Source organism: Herpailurus yagouaroundi, unplaced genomic scaffold (genome assembly GCF_014898765.1).
Source record: "Herpailurus yagouaroundi ecotype Mexico unplaced genomic scaffold, PumYag 160, whole genome shotgun sequence".
NCBI classification, from domain to species: domain Eukaryota; kingdom Metazoa; phylum Chordata; class Mammalia; order Carnivora; family Felidae; genus Herpailurus; species Herpailurus yagouaroundi.
The window spans coordinates 1,146,535-1,161,589 of NW_024412401.1; positions in this window are offsets into that span (position 1 = coordinate 1,146,535).

Here is a 15,055-nt window from a genome sequence, read left to right on the forward strand (position 1 = left end):
GCATCATCAAACTAAAGAAGAAAAATCATATGATCATAATAACTGACGCAGCAAATATTGGACAAAACCCAACATCCTTTTGTGATAAAAAAAAATGTCAGCAAACTAGGAATATAAAAGAACTTCCTCAATTTCGTAAAGAACATCTACAGAAAGCCTTACAGTTGACATCGTATTTTATGATGAGAAACTGTTTCCCCCCTAAGGTGAAGAACAAAAAAAATGTGTCTGCTCTTACCACTTTCATTTCAACAATACAGTGGAATCCTAGCTAGTGCAATAAATAAGAAAAAGAAATACAGTATACAGATTGGAAGTGGATAAATAAATCAATAAATAAAACTATTTATTTGCAGATAGCGTGCTTGTATATGTAAAAATCCCTAAGAATCTATTAAAAAACATGCCTGGAGCTATCAAATCAAATGAGTATAGCAAGGTCCCCAGGTCCCAGGATACAAGGCCAACATACAAAAGTTACTTCTTTTCCTGTTCACCAGTGTATTAGCCAGCTTAGGCTGCCCTAACAAAATATCACAGACTGGATGCCTTAAACAACAGAAATTTATTTCTCACAGTTCTGGAGGCTAGAAGTCTGAGATCAGCATGGGCAGGTTCTGCTGAGAGCTTCATTTCTGGTTTGCAGATGTCTCTCTTCTTGCTGTGTCCTTACATGGAAGAGATGGAGAGACAGAGAGAGAGAAAGAACACTCCCTAGTATCTTTCCCCTGCTTTTTTTTTTTAAATGTAATTTCAGTTGACATACAGTACAAGTTTGATTTCAGGAGTAGAATTCAGTGATTCATCACTTAATACAACATCCAGTGCTAGTCAAAAGTGCCCTCTTTAGTGCCCTTCACCCATCTACCCCATCTCCCTCCATCAACCTGCAATTTGTTCTCTATCATTAAAGAATGTCTCGTGGTTTGTTTCCCTCTCTTCTCTTCCCCCCTTTCCCATATATTCATCTGTTTTGTTTCTTAAATTCCACATATGAGTGAAATCATATGGTATTTGTCTTTCTCTGACTTATTTCACTTAACATAGTACATTCTACCTCCATCCACATTTTTGTAGATGGCAAGATTTCATTCTTTTTTTAAGGCTGGGTAATATTCCATTGTATATTTATGCCACATCTTTTGTATCCATTAATCAGTCAATGGACATTTGGGCTCTGTCCATAGTTTAGTTACTGTTGATAATGCTGCTGCTATAAACATTGGGGTGCATGTACCCCTTCAAATCTGTATTTTTGTATCCTTTGGGTAAATACCTAATAGTGCAATTGCTGGATTGTAAGTAGTTCTATTTTTAGTTTCTTGAGGAATCTCCATACTGTTCTTCAGAGTGGCTGCACCAGTTTGCATTCCCACCAACAAGGCAAGAGGGTTCCCTTTTCTCTACATTCTCTCCAACACCTGCCGTTTCTTGTGTTGTTAGTCTCAGCCATTCTAAGGGTGCCACGGTGTCTCCATCAGTTAAGCATCTGACTTCACCTCAGGTCAGGATCTCAGGGTTTGTGAGTTCGAGTCCAGCCTCAGGCTCTATGAGGAGAGCTCAGAGCCTGGAGCCTGCTTCAGATTCTGTGTCTCCCTCTCTTTCTCTCCCTCCATGACTGACTCTCTCTTTCTCTCTCTTTCTCTCTCTCTCTCTCAAAATAAATAAATATTAAAGAAAAAATTTTAATTTCAGCCGTTCTGACAGGTGTGAGGTGATATCTCATAGTGGGTTTGATTTGTATTTCTCTGATAATGAGTGATGTTGAGCATCTTTTCATGTATCTGTTAGCCATCTGGATATCTTCTTTGGGAAAAAAAAAATGTCTATTCATGCCTTCTACCCATTTCTTAACTAAGTTATTTGTTCTTTTGTGTGTTGAGTTTGAAAAATCCCTTATAGATTTTGGATCCTAACCTTTTATTAGATACGTTGTCTATAAATATCCCCTGCCATTCCCCAGGCTGCCTTTTAGTTTTATTGACCTAATATCTCTTTTTCAAGGACACTAATCCTATTAGGTTAGGGTTCCACCCTTCTGACCTCATTTAACCTTAATTGTCTTCATAAAGGTCATCTCTTCAAATAAAATCACGTTGAGGATTGGGGCATCTACATATGAATTATTAGAAAAACACATTCTACTCATAACAATCATCAGTGAAAGACAAATGTTTGAAATTCTAAAATATAATTTGTAATAGAACCAAAATAACAAGATACAAAGGTATACATCTAACAAAATATGTATAGAATATGTATATAGAAACTAAAATATTGATGAAAGGAATCAAAGAATATCTAAATGATAAGTAGATAGTCTATGTTCATGGATTAGAAGACTCACTTTTGTTAAGATAATGGTTCTTTCTAATTTTATTTTATTTTTTTAATGTTTATTTATTTATTTTGAGAGAGTGGGGAGAGAGTGTGTGAGCGAGCATGGGGCAGCGAGAGAGGCTCTGTGCCGATAGCAGAAAGTGAGGCTGAATCCCACAAACCTAGAGATCATGACCTGACCCAAAATGAAGAGCTGCACACTTAGCCAAAGGAGCCACGCAGGCACCCCCCTAATTTTATCTATAGATTCAATGCTATAGCAATTAAGCTGATTTATTCCTAGTTCGGAAGGTAGATTTCATATCTGAAAATTATTCTCTGTAAACTGCACCAAGAGGCTAAGGAATAATACAAATTGATGGTAAAAATTTATTTGGTAAAACTCAATACGCACTTGTGGTTAAAAAACAAACAACAAACCAAAACCTTAACACACTATCTTGCAGATATTAAAGCAAAACAAATAACAACAACAATAACAAAACTGGTTCTAAAGTTCATATGGAAAAGCAAAGACCTAGAATGAAGGTTGAAGAACTTACACTAATTAATTTTCACACCTATGATAGTAAAACTATAATAACCAATAAATAATCCCACTCAAATATTGCCAACTAGTCTTTGACAAAGGCACAAATGAAATGTTGCTGAAACAACTGGACATCCATGTGCAAAAAAAGAACCTAGACACAGACCACAGACTTTCATAAAAATGAATTAAAAATGGATGACACAGGAGCGCCTGGGTGGCTCAGTCAGTTAAGTGTCCAACTTCGGCTCAGGTCATGATCTCGTGGTTCGTGAGTTCAAGCCCCGAGTCAGGCTCTGTGCTGACGGCTCAGAGCCTGGAGCCTGTTTCAGATTCTGTGTCTCCCTCTCCTTCTGCCCTTCCCCCACTCATGCTCTGTCTCTCTCTCTGGCTTTCTCAAAAATAAACATTAAAAAAAATTTTTTAATTTGATGATACATTAAATGTAACATCAAAACTGTCAAATTTTTAAACAAAACAAAACAAAAATACAAGAGAATTTGTAACTTGGGGTTTGGTGTTGTGTTCTCAGATATAACACCAAAAGCAAGATCCAATAAAACAAAATAAGTTGGACTTGGTAAAATTAAATACTTCTGCTCTATTAAACACACTGTTAATTGGGGCGCCTGGGTGGCGCAGTCGGTTAAGCGTCCGACTTCAGCCAGGTCACGATCTCGCGGTCCGTGAGTTCGAGCCCCGCGTCGGGCTCTGGGCTGATGGCTCAGAGCCTGGAGCCTGTTTCCGATTCTGTGTCTCCCTCTCTCTCTGTCCCTCCCCCGCTCATGCTCTGTCTCTCTCTGTCCCAAAAATAAATAAACGTTGAAAAAAAAAATTAAAAAAAATAAATAAATAAACACACTGTTAAAGAATGAAGGATGAGCCAAGACTGGGAGAAAATATTTGCAAACACATATTTCATAAAAGACATGAATCAAAAATATTACAAAGAACTCTTAAAACTCAGCAAGAAAACAAACAACCCAATTTAAAAAATGGGCCAAAGAGCTGAATAAACACCTCATCAAAGAAGATATAAATAGCAAATAAGCAGAGGAACAGATGCTAACCATCAATGTCTTTAGAGAAATGCAAAGCAATACAACAATGTGATACCACTGCACATTTGATAGATGGTTTAAAAGAAGAAGAAGAAGAAAAAGAAGAATACTATTCACTTTCAAGAATACCAAGCAACAGTAATTCTCATTTATTGTTGGTGGAAATGCAAAAAAGTGCAACTTCTTTGGAAGACAGTTGGAAATTGCTTATAAAGTTAAACATAACACTATCATACAATCTGATGGTTGTACTCCTAGATACTTTTCCGAATGGTTTGAATACTTAAACGTACAGTAAAACATGCACACAAATATTTATAGCAGCTCTATTCAAAATTGCCAAGCATGGAAGCAATCACTATTTCTTTCAATAAGTGAATGGGTAAACAGGTATGGTATATTCACAAATAGAATATTATTCAGCAATAAAACAGGAATGACTTAATAAGCCACACAAGATGGATGAATCTTAAATGCACATTGCTTAGTGAAAGCAGCCGATCAGAAATGCTACTTAATGCATAAGTCCCTTTTTTCTAACATTCTGGAAAAGTCAAAACTATAGAGCTGGTAAACATATCCAAGTTTGCCATGGATTTGGGATGGGAGGTACTGACTAGGCGAAGCATACTATAATTTTATGGCATTTAAATTGTTGTGAATGATACTGTAATGGTAGTAGACATGGCACCATGTATTTGCTAAAAGTCATAAACTTTACAGCACAAGGATTAGACCTTTATGTATGCAAATTTAAAAAAATCATTTCAGAGGTGAGGGGGTCATAGGATGGAATGTAGGATGTAGCCGAAGATTTAACTGGATAATAAATGTATGAAACACCCTCACTGAAGGAGATAGGGGAAAAGAAGCTGACCTAAGTAATTTTGGAAATAAGTGAAGTGTGTAAGGTTACATACAAAGGGAATAGTACATAAACGCTGTACTCTAGGTGAGTTGATAAAATGGTTTCCCATGGAGGTCAGCATTGACAATTCTGAAATCACTAAACATGCATAATGGAATTGAACCATTAAGTAAAAAAGATCAGCTAGTTTTCTTGGTTTGAGGGGTTAGAGCAAGAGGATGATGAAATTATCTACATGATAATGGATTCGATTCAGATGAATCAGTATGAGTTCGTGATTAACCTAATATAGACATGGATGAATACATATAGAAATATTTATAGATATGTGTATATTCATGGGTTAGCATACACACATGTGTTTCTTGTAGCATCTGAGATTATCTATAAACAACAATAATCTTAATACCTGCATCTTGGTTTCTAATATTATTCTTCAATAAAAGGAACTTGGGTTTCTTGGAGAAATGACTGATTCCAGAACTGAGGCAGTAAATATGTAAAATGAGCCTGGTGCACCTTTGTAGTGCCAGAAACTAAGCCAGCATTTGTAAAAACCACAGGGGAATGTCAAGAAGACACAGGGGTCAACTAAATGAGCTTGTGGTTGGTAAAGTTTCGGTTAAACATCTGAATTTAATCTAAATAGGTGTTAATATAGTTGAAATTTGAATATAAAATAAAAAGTGGAATCTTCCAGTGAAATGTATGCTACCATAATGATAATTTATTAGTAGTAATAATAAATAGTAGTATTATAACCATTTATTAATGGAAGTTATTGAATTACCAGAAAACAATAACGGATGAAAATAAAGAGCTTAGGCACAGCCATAAAATATGAAGAATTCACTTAGTAAAATTTAAAATAGCAAATATATCTTTGAAACATGTATTTCTCTCAAACATCACTTACACAAGGCTAACATAGAAATAGATACATAGACAGATGATAGATCTAGATGGATAAATAGTATATTTTCTGAAATTTCTGTGTAGTGGAGTGAAGAAAGAAATGTGGAGTGAACAAAGAAATGCGGCTAACATTTTTCACATGCCTCTTCTCCCAGCCTGAACTCTTTATCTTCCCTTATTGATGGCTCTTAGTATTTTGGAATAACATACCATAAAGCAGAAATTATTTAACTGATAGATTCTTAAGACAGAAACTCTCATTTGGAACACGGGGAATGAGGGAGAAAGACATTTAGGTTTTGTTTGCATTTAAACATGAAATTGTCAGATAATAATACATTTGATCAAGTTGTTCTTGAACTAGCTGGATAAGTTTTCAGCTACTTCTCAGAAATAATGTCTTGAAGTAAAAAAAATAAATAAAGTTGTTTCAGGACAATAAACGTATATTATTTTTCTGCCAAGTTTGAGGATTCAGCTATATAAAAATGATAGGCCATAGCTTTATATTTTACTCAGGTGAGTAACATAGCAGAAAACAAAGTTTAATTCCTAGGATCTGTGAGATTACTTTTTCTCTTTAATATGGATGAATACATATGTGTTACCGAATTTTGACAAGTAACGCATTTATCTATTTTTGAAAACTATAGCTTTGAGATTCTTTTCTATTCTGGTTGTTCTTTCTAGATGTTCTGTACTGTTCTCTACGCAGTGCATTGTATTTCCCTTAAAAAATGTCAGACTTAGGACTGTGGCTATGATTCTTAGTCCTTACACCAGTATTTTACCATTTTGCTTTGCTTTGTTCCATTTTGTTTTACTGCAGCTATGAAACTGTAGTAGCTCACAAGCAAAGCCATTATGTTGCATCTCTCCTACCTTAAATTTGTGCCATTTTAAAAATGCCATGCTTGAAATTAATTTATAAACTTGTGTTTTTTATGGCTGAATAGGTGAAAATATTTTTCCAAGCTTACGGCTGGTAGAGAAAAGTACATTAAGAAAACATTGAATAGCTGTATTCCATGAATAGAGATAGAGTAGACGTTTGATTCCTCCTTCCAATTGTTCTCAGAGGAGGAGCACTGACCTTCGACACTCCGTAATTTACTCTCAATAGACTATTTAGCAACATAAACATCTACATTTGTTGTTGATTTTTTTTCCTGTCAGAAGTTGTTTAGAGTGTCCTTCCTCCCTTTGGACATAAAGTGCTCATTCATTATATGTGTTTCCATTTCTGAACAAAATTCAACATTTGGTTAAAGCACTTCTGGGACTCATACTACTAAGTTTCTTGAATTAGGTGTACTAAAAAAAAAAAGTACATAGTTGTCATGTTTTCTTTCCCTATAAACATAGACTTTATTTTGCTATTTGTAGCAATGCACTTTTTTCCATCTAAAACAAAAACAAATGTAAGAGGCAGTGGAGTGAAGGGCATATTTAAGAAATGTGAAGTTTTAATAGTTATTTTTTAAATGCCATGAGATCTGTGATTGTTTTTATGATAGTATATTTTTATATCTTTATGGAAACTCTTTATTTCACTGTGCTGTGTCCTTCTTACTGATATGTGTTCAGAAAAAATCTGACAAGTATACATGAAATAGGTTATATAACAAGACATAAAATACAGAAATTTGCCAAAAAATTATAAAGAAAGAAAAAAACAGTATAAGGCATCAAATAACTCTAGATTCCATCCTAGAAAGCCTGACAGAAGTTAATCTGTCAAGTTTCTGTTTTAAAAGTTTATTTTAATATAAAGTGAAGCTAGAATTCTAGTCAAAGTAAACTAGCAAATACATATTTTGAAATAAAAATATCTGTCAAACTCTGGGTACAAGGTGTAAAGAAAACAATTCAGTGAGAAAATCAAAATGAACTCAATTTCTAGATGTGAAAAGCTAGTTATGTGCTATTGAAAAGATACGTGATAATTGTGCTATTGAAAAAGAATTCCATTTGTTTCTAAACTCAATAGCTTTATAATCATGATTGTTTTATAAGATTTTTAAATCATAACTTTGAATAAACATGATTACAACCAAATTTAATTAAGATTTTTCAGCATCTTTGCTACTATCTGTATAATAGAAAAATAAAGAAGTGCTTAAGTAGTTGATTGGAGCAAATTTTAAATGTTGCTGTGGTGTCCAACTCAAACTGAATGTGTGATTGCTGTGATTTGAATAAGTAATAGGCTCATAGGAAAAAAAATTCCAAAATTTCTAGATTAGATGGGTAGACTTTTGATAATTTTGGTTATTCACCAAAATAAGCAATGGTGGTGACAGAGTCTAGTTTTTGACAGAGGTGGAAATATGATGAGTGAATTTAATAAGATTTGGGTAGTTTTTATACAACCAGATGGAAAACTTCAATAGACATTTCAAGAAAGTTGTCTGTACTGGAGAAGGGGCTATTGTATTTATGGATAAGAATAAGTAGGCCAAACTGAGTAGAGGTTAAGAAATGGAAATGTACATTTAAGGGCTCTATAGGAAATGCTAGTGATGTTTAAATAGAAATGGGAAAATTGGGGCACCTGGGTGGCTCAATCGGTTGAACGTCTGACTTTAGCTCAGGTCATGATCTTACTGTTCATGGGTTTGAGCCCTACATTGGGCTCTGTGCTGACAGCTCAGAGCTTGAAGCCTTCTTCAGATTCTATGTCTCCCTCTCTCTCTACCCTTCCCCAACTCATTCTCTCTCTCTCAAAAATATAATAAACATTAACAAATATTATATAGAAATGGGAAAAGAATATGGTTTGGGAGGCCAAAGAAGGAGAAGAATAATTTAAAAATATTTTCAATAATGTTAATTGCTGGAAAAATCAACCAACACTTTATGCTACTCACAATATAATATAATGAATAATGACTAATAGATCTTGTTTTTAGATGACCTTAGCAAGAGGTGATGTCTGAGAAGTGAAAACACACAATATATGAGGCATAATAGGAAGATGACGACATAAAAGCAAGTACTAAAAGCAGACATTATTTTTAGAACATTGGCTATGAAAGAAAGGAGTGTGTGATTTCTGAGTTCATGAATGCATTTTTAAGATGGAATTTACACAAATCTTCATGATAGTGTATTGATACATTAATCCATGTTAGTCTGTTTATAAAATCAGTTTAAATGTTAAAATGTTGGATAAACATAAATTTCCTTAATGTTTTCTCTTTCCTACATTAAACCATAAGAAGAAGAAGAAGAAGAAGAAGAAGAAGAAGAAGAAGAAGAGGAAGGAAGAGGAGGAGGAGGAGGGGAAGGAGGAGAAGGAGGAGAAGGAGATAGCAGAAAGGTATAGAGGAATGGAAATGACATGACCAACAATTATCCTTATTGAGCAATACATTTCTATAAGCCAAATTTATCCTATCACTATACAACTCCAGAAAGTCAATTTTTCTCATTGTGTGGTCAACTGACTACTGTCATCAAGAACATTTGGAAACTTGTTACAAACATATATCCCTGGGTATCCATTAAAGGAATATAAAATATCTTTTTTTTTAATTTTTTTTAACATTTATTTATTTTTGAGACAGAGAGAGACAGAGCATGAACGGGGGAGGGTGAGAGAGAGGGAGACACGGAATCTGAAACAGGCTCCAGGCTCCGAGCTGTCAGCACAGAGCCCGATGTGGGGCTCGAACTCACGGACTACGAGATCATGACCTGAGTCGAAGTCGGCCGCTCAACCAACTGAGCCACCCAGGTGCCCCTAAAATATCTTTTTTTAAAAGAAACCCAAAGTTGTCCTAAAGTTACATTTCATTCTAAGTTAAAAAAAAAAAGACAAGAAAAAGAAAAAAGAAACCCAAAGTAATATTTATGGTCAGGAAGGTAAGGTGAATAATATATCATGGAATAGGAGTTTGAAGCAGTGGGGCTAAGGAATCTCTATTTGAATCAGTAACACAGAGTTTTAGAAGTTTTGATGTTTTTGTCAGTATCAATTTTCTTCTCACAATACTGGTTGATGCAGGGGAAGTGGTAAAGTATATCTTTAAATGTCTATTCTAGTTCCAAAATCTTAAGCTGATGCAAAATACATGAAAAACAGACATTGCTTAAATTGCAAAATAACGATTATAGGAATAATTATTTTAGATTAGATCTGAAAATGTCTTATTCCTACTTCTTTGCCATTTCTTGTTCTCCTTTCATTATCATGATTGTTTTTATTTTAAAAACAACATCTTAGGAGGGATTCTGAGAAGATGGCGGCATAAGAGGACGCTGGGCTCACCGCGCGTCCTGCTGATCACTTAGATTCCACTTACACCTGCCTAACTAACCCAGAAAACCACCAGAAGATTAGCAGAATGGAGTCTCCGGAGCCAAGCGCAGACGAGAGGCCCATGGAAGAGGGTAGGAAGGGCTGAGAGGCGGTGCATGCTGCACAGACCTGTGGGAGGGAGCCGGGTGGAGGGGCGGTCCGCCAGCAGAGCAGAGCCCCCCCCCCCAGTCTGGCTGGCAAAAGCGGAGGGGCCAGATGGAGTGTGTTCCGACAGCAAGCACGACTTAGCGTCTGGGAAGTCATAAGTTAACAGCTCTGCTCGGAAAGCAGGAAGGCTGGAGGACAAAGGGAGGGAGAGCTGCTGAGCCCCTGGACGACAGAGCTCAGTTTGGTGGGGAACAAAGGTGCTCACCAGCACGATCTCCCCCGCCCATCCCTCAGCCAAAATCCCAAAGGGAACCAGTTCCTACCAGGGAACTTGCTTGCTCTGCCCAAATACCCAACGCTGTGCTTCTGCGGCGGGCCCCCCCCCCCCCCGCCAGCAGTGGGTCTGACTCCCTACCGCTGCCACAGGGTCCCTCCTGAAGTGGATCACCTAAGGAGAAGTGAGCTAAGCCTGCCCCTCCTGCCCCCGTGCACCTTGCCTACCCACTCCAGTTAATACACCAGATCCCCAGCACCACAAGCCTGGCAGTGTGCAAGTAGCCCAGACAGGCCATGCCATGCCACAGTGAATCCCGCCCCTAGGAGAGGGGAAGAGAAGGTACACACCAGTCTGACTGTGGCCCCAGCAGTGGGCTGGGGGCAGACATCAGGGCTGACTGCTGCTCCGCCCACCAACTCCAGTTATACACCACAGCACAGGGGAAGTGCCCTACAGGCCTGCACCACTCCAGGGAGTATCCAAAATGACCAAACCGAAGAATTCCCCTCAGAAGAATCTCCAGGAAATAACAACAGCTAATGAACTGATCAAAAAGGATTTAAATAATATAACAGAAAGTGAATTTAGAATAATAGTCATAAAATTAATTTCTGGGCTTGAAAACAGTATAGAGGACACAAGAGAATCTCTTGCTACAGAGATCAAGGGACTAAGGAACAGTCACGAGGAGCTGAAAAACGCTTTATTAATTTTTTTTTCAACGTTTTTATTTATTTTTGGGACAGAGAGAGACAGAGCATGAACGGGGGAGGGGCAGAGAGAGAGGGAGACACAGAATCGGAAACAGGCTCCAGGCTCCGAGCCACCAGCCCAGAGCCTGACGCGGGGCTCGAACTCACGGACCGCGAGATCGTGACCTGGCTGAAGTCGGACGCTTAACCGACTGCGCCACCCAGGCGCCCCTGAAAAACGCTTTAAACGAAATGCATAACAAAATGGAAACAACGACGGCTCGGAATGAAGAGGCAGAGGAGAGAATAGGTGAACTAGAAGATAAAGTTATGAAAAAAGAGGAAGCTGAGAAAAAGAGAGATAAAAAAGTCCAGGAGTATGAGGGGAAAATTAGAGAACTAAGTGATACACTAAAAAGAAATAATATACACATGATTGGTATCCCAGAGGAGGAAGAGAGAGGGAAAGGTGCTGAAGGGGTACTTGAAGAAATAATAGCTGAGAACATCCCTGAACTGGGGAAGGAAAAAGGCATTGAAATCCAAGAGGCACAGAGAACCTCCTTCAGACGTAACTCGAATCGATCTTCTGCACAACATATCATAGTGAAACTGGCAAAATACAAGGATAAAGAGAAAATTCTGAAAGCAGCAAGGGGTAAACATGCCCTAAGATATAAAGGGAGACATATAAGACTCGTGACTGATCTCTCTTTTGAAACTTGGCAGGCCAGAAAGGATTGGCACGAGGTCTTTAATGTGCTGAACAGGAAAAATATGCAGCCGAGAATCCTTTATCCAGCAAGTCTGTCATTTAGAATAGAAGGAGAGATAAAGGTCTTCCCAAACAAACAAAAACTGAAGGAATTTGTCACCACTAAACCAGCCCTACAAGAGATCCTAAGGGGGATCCTGTGAGACAATGTACCAGAGACATCACTACAAGCATAAATCATACAGACATCACAATGACTCTAAACCCATATCTTTCTATAATAACACTGAATGTAAATGGATTAAATGCACCAACCAAAAGACATAGGGTATCAGAATGGATAAAAAAACAAGACCTCTCTATTTGCTGTCTACAAGAGACTCATTTTAGACCTGAGGACACCTTTAGATTGAGAGTGAGGGGATGGAGAACTATTTATCATGCTACTGGAAGCCAAAAGAAAGCTGGAGTAGCCATACTTATATCAGACAAACTAGACTTTAAATTAAAGGCTGTAATAAGAAATGAAGAAGGGCATTATATAATAATTACAGGGTCTATCCACCAGGAAGACCTAACAATTATAAATATCTATGTGCCGAATACCGGAGCCCCCAAATATATAAAACAATTACTCATAAACATAAGAAACCTTATTGATAAGAATGTGGTAATTGCAGGGGACTTTAACACTCCACTTCCAAAAATGGATAGATCATCTAGACACACGGTCAATAAAGAAACAAGGGCCCTGAATGACACATTGGATCAGATGGACTTGACAGATATATTTAGAACTCTGCATCCCAAAGTAACAGAATATACTTTCTTCTCGAGTGCACATGGAACATTCTCCAAGATAGATCATATACTGGGTCACAAAACAGCCCTTCATAAGTATACAAGAATTGCAATTATACCATGCATACTTTCAGACCACAATGCTATGAAGCTTGAAATCAACCACAGGAAAAAGTCTGGTAAACCTCTAAAAGCATGGAGGTTAAAGAACACCCTACTAACGAATGAGTGGGCCAACCAGGCAATTAGAGAGGAAATTAAAAAATATATGGAAACAAATGAAAATGAAAATACAATGATCCAAATGCTTTGGGATGCAGTGAAGGCAGTCTTGAGAGGAAAATACATCGCAATCCAGGCCTATCTCCAGAAACAAGAAAAATCCCAAATACAAAATCTAACAGCACACCTAAAGGAAATAGAAGCAGAACAGCAAAGGCAGCCTAAACCCAGCAGAAGAAGAGAAATAATAAAGATCAGAGCAGAAATAAACAATATAGAATCTAAAAAAACTGTAGAGCAGATCAATGAAACCAGGAGTTGTTTTTTTTTTTGAAAAAATTAACAAAATTGACAAACTGCTAGCCAGGCTTCTCAAAAAGAAAAGGGAGATGACCCAAATAGATAAAATCATGAATGAAAATGGAATTATTATAACCAATCCCTCAGAGATAAAAACAATTATCAGGGAATACTATGAAAACTTATATGCCAACAAATTGGACAACCTGGAAGAAATAGACAAATTCCTAAACACCCACACTCTTCCAAAACTCAATCAGGAGGAAATAGAAAGCTTGAACAGACCCATAACCAGTGAAGAAATTGAATCAGTTATCAAAAATCTCCCAACAAATAAGAGTCCAGGACCAGATGGCTTCCCAGGGGAGTTCTTCCAGACGTTTAAAGCAGAGATAATACCTATCCTTCTCAAGCTATTCCAAGAAATAGAAAGGGAAGGAAAACTTCCAGACTCATTCTATGAAGCCAGTATTACTTTGATTCCTAAACCAGACAGAGACCCAGTAAAAAAAAGAGAACTACAGGCCAATATCCCTGATGAATATGGATGCAAAAATTCTCAATAAGATACTAGCAAATCGAATTCAACGGCATATAAAAAGAATTATTCACCATGATCAAGTGGGATTCATTCCTGGGATGCAGGTCTGGTTCAACATTCGCAAATCAATCAACGTGATACATCACATTAACAAAAAAAAAAAAAGAGAAAAACCATATGATCCTGTCAATCGATGCAGAAAAGGCCTTTGACAAAATCCAGCACCCTTTCTTAATAAAAACCCTTGAGAAAGTTGGGATAGAAGGAACATACTTAAAGATCATAAAAGCCATTTATGAAAAGCCCACAGCTAACATCATCCTCAATGGGGAAAAACTGAGAGCTTTTTCCCTGAGATCAGGAACACGACAGGGATGCCCACTCTCACCGCTGTTGTTTAACATAGTGCTGGAAGTTCTAGCATCAGCAATCAGACAACAAAAGGAAATCAAAGGCATCAAAATTGGCAAAGATGAAGTCAAGCTTTCGCTTTTTGCAGATGACATGATATTATACATGGAAAATCTGATAGACTCCACCAAAAGTCTGCTAGAACTGATACATGAATTCAGCAAAGTTGCAGGATACAAAATCAATGTAGAGAAATAAGTTGCATTCTTATACACTAACAATGAAGCAACAGAAAGACAAATAAAGAAACTGATCCCATTCACAACTGCACCAAGAAGCATAAAATACCTAGGAATAAATCTAACCAAAGATGTAAAAGATCTGTATGATGAAAACTATAGAAAGCTTTTGAAGGTAATTGAAGAAGATATAAAGAAATGGAAAGACATTCCCTGCTCATGGACTGGAAGAATAAATATTGTCAAAATGTCAATACTACCCAAAGCTATCTACACATTCAATGCAATCCCAATCAAAATTGCACCAGCATTCTTCTCGAAACTAGAACAAGCAATCCTAAAATTCATATGGAACCACAAAAGGCCCCGAATAGCCAAAGTAATTTTGAAGAAGAAGACCAAAGCAGGAGGCATCACAATCTTAGACTTTAGCCTCTACTACGAAGCTGTCATCATCAAGACAGTGTGGTACTGGCACAAAAACAGACACATAGACCAATGGAATAGAATAGAAACCCCAGAACTAGACCCACAAACGTATGGCCAACTCATCTTTGACAAAGCAGGAAAGAACATCCAATGAAAAAAAGACAGTCTCTTTAACAAATGGTGCTGGGAGAGCTGGACAGCAACATGCAGAAGGTTGAAACTAGACCACTTTCTCACACCATTCACAAAAATAAACTCAAAATGGATAAAGGACCTGAATGTGAGACAGGAAACCATCAAAACCCTAGAGGAGAAAGCAGGAAAAGACCTCTCTGACCTCAGCCGTAGCAATCTCTTACTCGAC